Source organism: Etheostoma spectabile, unplaced genomic scaffold, assembly GCF_008692095.1.
Source record: "Etheostoma spectabile isolate EspeVRDwgs_2016 unplaced genomic scaffold, UIUC_Espe_1.0 scaffold362, whole genome shotgun sequence".
Taxonomy (NCBI): domain Eukaryota; kingdom Metazoa; phylum Chordata; class Actinopteri; order Perciformes; family Percidae; genus Etheostoma; species Etheostoma spectabile.
The window spans coordinates 353,927-361,070 of NW_022605592.1; the positions used below are offsets into that span (position 1 = coordinate 353,927).

Here is a 7,144-nt window from a genome sequence, read left to right on the forward strand (position 1 = left end):
TGTGTCATCTGTTCCTCGTTACCTCGTTACCTCTTGTATTTAACCTCTGTGTTCCCTTTGTCTCCTGTCAGGTCGCTCTGTAACTTAGTGATGCTGTCTGTGTACTGCTGTGTTTCCTCATGAGTTTTTACCCTGTCTTTGCTCCCTGTTTTCTTCTCACCTTTTTCACCCAGACCTCTTTGTTTTTTGGATCAATTGTTTGTTGAACTCTTTTGGTAAATAAATACTTGATATATATCTCCTCCTGCCTGCGTGCCTTTTCCCTGCATTTTGGTCCTCATTCCCTACCATCATAACACTAATTCCAGCCAACATTCACACACTCACACGAATGGCAAATCAGTTTGCCAGATTGGGACATGCTCTGCCAAATTGAGTTATTTTTTTATTTGATTGGGTGAGTGAACATGGGTTGGGTGGCTTGTGATAATTTTACCATTTGGGCAGTTTTCTAAATGAAAAATAAAGCTACATTCTAATGAATTGGTGCCTCCTCTCTTCCAACTAGTGTGATTAAGATTAACAGTGTACAATTTGAGGTTAACAATCAATGTTTCATAACTGATGGCCAGCAATACCAAATGACATGAGTTTATTACAACAAGGTAAAAATGTGTATTTTCAAATTTTTCGGCAATAGCTTTCTCCTCAATGCCTTAAGCCTTTACTTACATGTAACAGCACAAGTGAAGACTTTTTACATTAATGTAATGTGAACCAAAAGACTTGGTGGAGGTAATTTGTCAAATGAAGAAAGAAAAGCTTTCCTAAATGGAATTGAAGATTGGGCTCTACTTTAAAGCACTTTAGTTTGTTGTAAAGTGCTTTGTGTAGGGAGACTTGAATCAGCTTATCAGATGCCATTTTCGAGGATGTTTTGCATGTGCCGGGGGTCTGAGTGATCACAGGCTTTTGACGGATGTGAAAAAACTCTAAAATGAAAAATCTAAAGTGTAATAACTTGTACCATTGCATTGAACAAAGAGGAGAAAATGATGTGCATAGTGTATATTTTTATAGTCTCTGGTCACGCAAGCAACACAGTTATTATGAGCAGCATTAGAAGAGACTGCAATATTTCTTATGAATCAATGACATACAGGCAGAAACAAGACAGAAAATAGGAGTTTTGCACCATAATATTATGGGTTGGTGGTTTGCGGCTGGTCTCTGTTTCACTTTGAGAATCTACCTAGAAAAATCATAAATGGAGGACACAGTGCCCACAGTTTCAATACCTTTTTCCGTTGTCATTAATAAGAAAAATCCCTGAACTCGCGTGTTGACGCACCTACATGTTCCCACGCTTACTTTGCATAACATAGAGTAGATAACTTTTTTGACAGGTCCCATAATCAGCAGATGGATTTAATAGTAGTTTAGCTTTTAAAATCCCTACTCTCACAAATACTTTTGTGCTTCAAACCTGGGGAGCAAAGTTCCCATCCACAGGATTTTCATCAAGGAAATGCGTGGTTTTAATCTTAACTAGTTGTTTTAGTGCCTGAACTTCATTCTCTATGCTGCAGGAAACTCAGTTAATGTTGGCGAAACTCAACTGTAATCGCTGCTAAATCAACCAACAAAATGTTAACGTCACCTTTTGTCGGCTTAACTCAACTCACAGCGGCCTCTGAAATGACAGTCCACCGTGCTCTGAAGCTGGCTCCCAGTAACCTTTTGTTGGCTATATTTCCATGGTCATGTGTCCGCGGTCGCCTAATTTCATACACATTATGCAAATGAATGTGCATACGTTTTTGTACAAAATCATACAAAGCCGTTGATAAGAATACGTTGACCACAGTGGTGTTACTGGACAGGAGAGTAGAGGGAAACAGAATTAAACTCGTCCTCTTTGGAATGTGCACAGATGATGCAAGACCAAACTGTATTAATATTATTGTCTGCTTCAATTAAACATTTGTCTTACCGCATCTGCAATCAGCTTTACCTGCAAGAACTCTTTATACTATAAATACCTTACAGCCACATGCTTCAATTAAAGGTGCTGTGAGGCAGAATACTGAACACTGGTGTTATAATTCTGAACCAAGACGGGAAGAAATAAGTGGAAAAGATAAATAAAATCAGTACAAGAACATAACCGAATTGGGACCAGAAATAAACCTAGTTCCCAGAATATAAAATACATTTTTCCTGTTGCCCATGGCAACAGGAATTGTGGTAGAAACACTGGGAGACTTCAAATGGCTTGCTCTTCCAGAAAGAAGGATATTTTTCCATCTGCGACATAGTCATAGAGCTATATTAATTGATGTATAGACCTGGTTTATGAATCTTCCCTGCAGTCCTTAATAACGACCCTAAAGCTGTCACACTTCCATCATCCCAGAGCCACTCATGGCAATAACATCCCGAAATCGATCATCAATCATCCAGCCCTATGAATAGAAGCAGGCAGGAATTCCCAGGGGGCTATTCACCATCAGCGGAGGGGGCCACCGCATGTGACTGGCTAATGTTGAGTGTCACTATTTCTCTTCCCCTCATCTTGAGGATAAAAAACATCAGTCTGTAAAAACATCGAGGTCCAGAAAGAGAACAGTCCAAACGGCTTGTAAATAATGCAGCAACACTGGCAGAAACATCCCAGGCTCGATCGATGTGGCAGAACACAGAGATTACAAAGATTCTTTTTTTCGGGACAGTAGATAGACATGAAAGGGGGAGAGAGATGGGGGTGACACGCAGCAAAGAGCCGCAGGATCATTGCAGTCGGCAGCAGCGAAACAAGCTACAATGGAAGTTATTGGGCAATTGCACGACTAAAATTCACATCCACAAAGAGTGCTACACAAAAGGATCTTACTCTTCCACAAAAAAGATATGTTTCAGTAGGGATCCATTCCGTAATGACACTTAAAATAACAACCTGTCAGTGGCAAAAACAGACCTTTTAGTGGATGGAAATCAACGATGCACAATGGAGCCTGGTTCGTGGCCGGTTACCGTATTCTTGCTCAATACTGGACAAATTTCAAAGATTCTTGTTCACATTCGTCTCTACGTGCTTTTTCAGACCTGCCTTGTTCAGTTTGGTGCGGTTGGTTTGGGCAGCCGGTCCGGTTCCAAGCGAACTCTGGTACGCTATGCTGCGTTTAGTTTGTGATCCGACCCAACAACCAGGTGTAGCCTACACTGTAAGCCTGAGCTAAACAGCTCCTGTAGTCAGGTGTGCTGTGTAATCTTCAATGTGGCAAACCGTGGCAACTTGCAAAGTTTCTCTTCCAGAAGTGGACTGTGGTCAAGATTGTCTAAGCTATCGTTACCGTGGTCACCCAGCCGCCACTTGCGTTGAAGATAGACGCCGGCAGAGCAGAATGCTGAGCAGACATAATGAGCAGCAGTAGCAGCTGGGACGTCCTCCCAGATGGACCCTGCTGCTGCTACAGCAGTGGGCCGAGGGGCCAGGGCCAGCGAGAAGTCGCACTAGTCGGGAAACGCTCCAACTTTACAAACTCATCAACTGATTTGGACCAGAGCCAACAAACTGTAGATGTGAAAACACTTCACGCAGATTCCTTTCACTGTGAAAGCAGTCGCGGTGCTGTTGGCGTCCCACTTCCTGTGAGACAAGCAGGTCCAACGGTAGTTTCTATGCCCCGGGGACCGACTGACAGGCTGAGGTTGTAAGGCAAGGCTGCTTTATTATTTATCTACATCACCTTTCAGCAACAAGGTAACTCCTTTGAGCTTTACATGAAGAATAATAATATACAAATACAAGAATAAAAGTTACATTGAGTAATTAATTAATAATTATTCAATGTAATAGGTTGTAGGGACAGGTTTGGGAGGAAAGAGGGAGGGGTTTTATTTTAATTTCTGTAAGTATAAAATATTCCAAATAAATAACATAATATTCTAAGTAAATAGGTTTGGAATTATCTTTACAACTGAAATAATGTTTTTGCAATTACAGAGGGAAAGTAGTGAAAAAGTATCTTTGGTTACCAGGAACAGAATTTAAAAAAAAGCATTTTTTTCACATGCAGGTAGGCCAAGGTGAGAGGGCTTATACCATTGGCCAGCAGGTTTATGACAAAGACACATTTGAAAAGTAATTTTAGCAATTGATTAGTATTGATTGTTATACTATTCAAACTATATTCGACTTGAGGTAATATGATCTCCATACTTCCTTGGTAACATTCACCACGCACCGCCACTGAATTTCAGCCAAATTGTCTGGCATTAAAGAGTAAAACTTGGAAAGATAAAAGCAATAATTTGTAGGGCTGTAACGATATGCGATATTAAACCGACATCGTAACATTCAGCTCCACGAACCTGTTTCACGGGGGAGAAGGCAGAATCACAGCACCCCCCTTCAACTCCCAAAATTATCCTTCCTGTCCAGATCCAATGTTACCACATCTTTGAATTACTTTAGTATTAGTCCTTTTTGGTGCTTTATCTCCCTTTTGCCGGGTAAATTTAACTAACTGTACAGATGACTAAAGAGAAGCTCAGAGTACGACCATGTCCCTGTGTGATGTACAGTGGTTGCATGTTTGGGAAGATGAATATAGTGAGCAGATGCAGGCCTGTCCACGGAGAGAAGAAAGTGCCAAGCTCAGCTCAGCAGTAATTGGCCAGTTTGCAGATGATATAGCAGTGAGACACAGGGGACACAGACAGGGGGACAAGCTGCTCCATTTAATAAAGGATACATTAATATAAAACCAAGGTCCACCCGCATGTCCACCTGCCCTGTGGAGAGTTTCTTCTTCCTTTACATCAGGGGTCTTCAACGACTTTTAAGCCAAACTACATATATTGTAGAAAATAAAGGTGCATTTTAAACTTAGTCTACAATTACGTGTATATACCTTTTTCACATAGAATACTTAACTTTTGAAATAGCCTTATAATTTTTGGAATACTTATATAAACCATGTTTTCATTTGAAAACATACATGTGGCACATTAAATCCTTGGGATTTACTGTATGTGTGGACCTTAGTGACCACCTTTCCTATAAGACAATAAGTCTATACAAAGTGGGGATTTATATTTGCTAATATGTTGGATGCATGTAAAACCTTTTTATTTTTTGAAAAAAAAACTTAAAAGAATGAACAATAACTAGGAGCCCCCCTTCATTGACTCTGAGGACCCCCCGGGGGTTGAATAACCCCACTCTACATGATTCAAAAAGCCTGAGATGACATAAGCTGGATTGTTCAGAGGGAATAATGGATAGGTTTTACTGCCATGTTAGAGGAGGCTTTGATGAAGCAGATAAAGGGAACCCATGACACAGCTTTACCTTTAGTGAGCCCCTTCAGCTGCAGGAGGGAGGAACGTCTCTCTCGGATACCCGGAAGCAAATTTCCACACGGCGTGTCATTTGGTTATTTCTGTTTTTAATAACTTTAGAATTCTTACAACCCAATTTATACGAATTTAGATAAAAGCTTCTACACTAGATGCCTATCTCACAGTGCTAAAGCTAACTTTAAGGAAGCTACTCCAAAAGCATTTTATTTAATTCTGTTCCTTATTACACCAGAGGACCTTTATGTTAACTTTAGTCCCTCCCAAAATGATAACTTAGTGAACGTTGCTACAACCTCGCTACAGACGACTTTAGACTCTGTTGCTCCTCTCAGAAAGAAGGTGATGAAGCAAAGGAAACTAGACCTAGTCTATCTGTAAAGGTACATGATGATCTCGGGAAGGGATCTAGACCTAGTCCATCTGTAAAGGTACATGATGATCTCGGGAAGGAATCTAGACCTAGTCTATCTGTAAAGGTACATGATGATCTCGGGAAGGGATCTAGACCTAGTCCATCTGTAAAGGTACATGATGATCTCGGGAAGGAATCTAGACCTAGTCTATCTGTAAAGGTACAAGATGATCTAGGGAAGGAATCTAGACCTAGTCCATCTGTAAAGGTACATGATGATCTCGGGAAGGAATCTAGACCTAGTCTATCTGTAAAGGTACAAGATGATCTCGGGAAGGAATCTAGACCTAGTCTATCTGTAAAGGTACATGATGATCTCGGGAAGGAATCTAGACCTAGTCTATCTGTAAAGGTACAAGATGATCTCGGGAAGGAATCTAGACCTAGTCTATCTGTAAAGGTACATGATGATCCTACTTTTTAACAGAACGGCTGCCCTCTGTGGGAATCCTTTCCATGATGTTGTCGGACACTTAGAATAATAATCTGAACTTGGCAGTGGCAACACGAGCTCCTTTTAATAGTAAAGTGGTGCACAGTTGCCCAGTGACTTACAGCTTGTTTTGCTGACTGCCAAATGCAACAATCTTGCTAATAAATATGTTTTGCAGTTAATATAACAATACCTTGTAAAATCCATCATGCTTAGTCATTATTACCATAGCCTGCAGCTCCCATGATCTTCACTACATTTCATTTTATTTTGTTGTCCTTTCAACTTTATTATGGAATGATGTATGGCAGAAATTCACTCATACACATGGGAAAAGGAAGTCTGGGTTAGAATATCACTGCCACCGGCATCATTCGACCACACAGTCAATCCAGGCCAAGCGCGTAAGGAGCGTAATGTAAAGGAGGACATGGGATTTAGTTTGACTTTTTTACCGTAAATTTCTGGTCTTGTGGTCCGTAGTTGCCACTATTGTTTTTATAATTTTCAAATGTTTAAACAAAGGAATTAATGTTTAAATAGGATTGGTCTTTTTATTTTTTAACACATCGTGCTATTGAGTAGGTGTGTTGTGGTATTGGTACCGACCACTAGATTTTTGCGTGACATCCCTACATCTCACGAGTAGTTTTAATGTCCTCAGAATGGAGAAACACTGACTGACTGACTATAAAACTCACTCCAAACAGACTTGAGGATATTCACTAGCCTAGCAACATTAACGCTACAACAACAAAAGATAATGCAACACTCTTTGTAAGAGGCAATTTTTCCATTAAAAAAATTTGATTTTGTGAAAATTGTCTACACCTCAAATACCCTGATTTTTCAAGTGAGAATGTCAAGAAACTAGAGAATTACCTGCTGGCAGTCGAAAGACTCCGCCAAACCAACAGCTCAGTTCCAACCATGTCTCTCTACTAGGGATGAGCGAGTACAGCATTATCTGTATCTGTATCTGTTTACCACAT

General features: G+C 40.4%; 1 protein-coding gene and 1 long non-coding RNA gene across 2 annotated transcripts in view; one reads left to right on the forward strand and one right to left on the reverse strand.

The window, feature by feature from the left end:
- Window positions 1-7,144, reverse strand: part of ptchd4 (patched domain containing 4) — a 51,613-nt gene that overhangs the window by 18,171 nt on the left and 26,298 nt on the right. The window lies entirely within an intron of this gene.
- The window catches only part of LOC116686405 (uncharacterized), a 16,813-nt gene continuing 13,128 nt past the window's right edge, over window positions 3,460-7,144 (forward strand). Inside the window, exon 1 of the long non-coding RNA XR_004331244.1 lies at window positions 3,460-3,516. This is a non-coding gene — a long non-coding RNA (uncharacterized LOC116686405). The remainder of the gene's footprint in view (window positions 3,517-7,144) is intronic.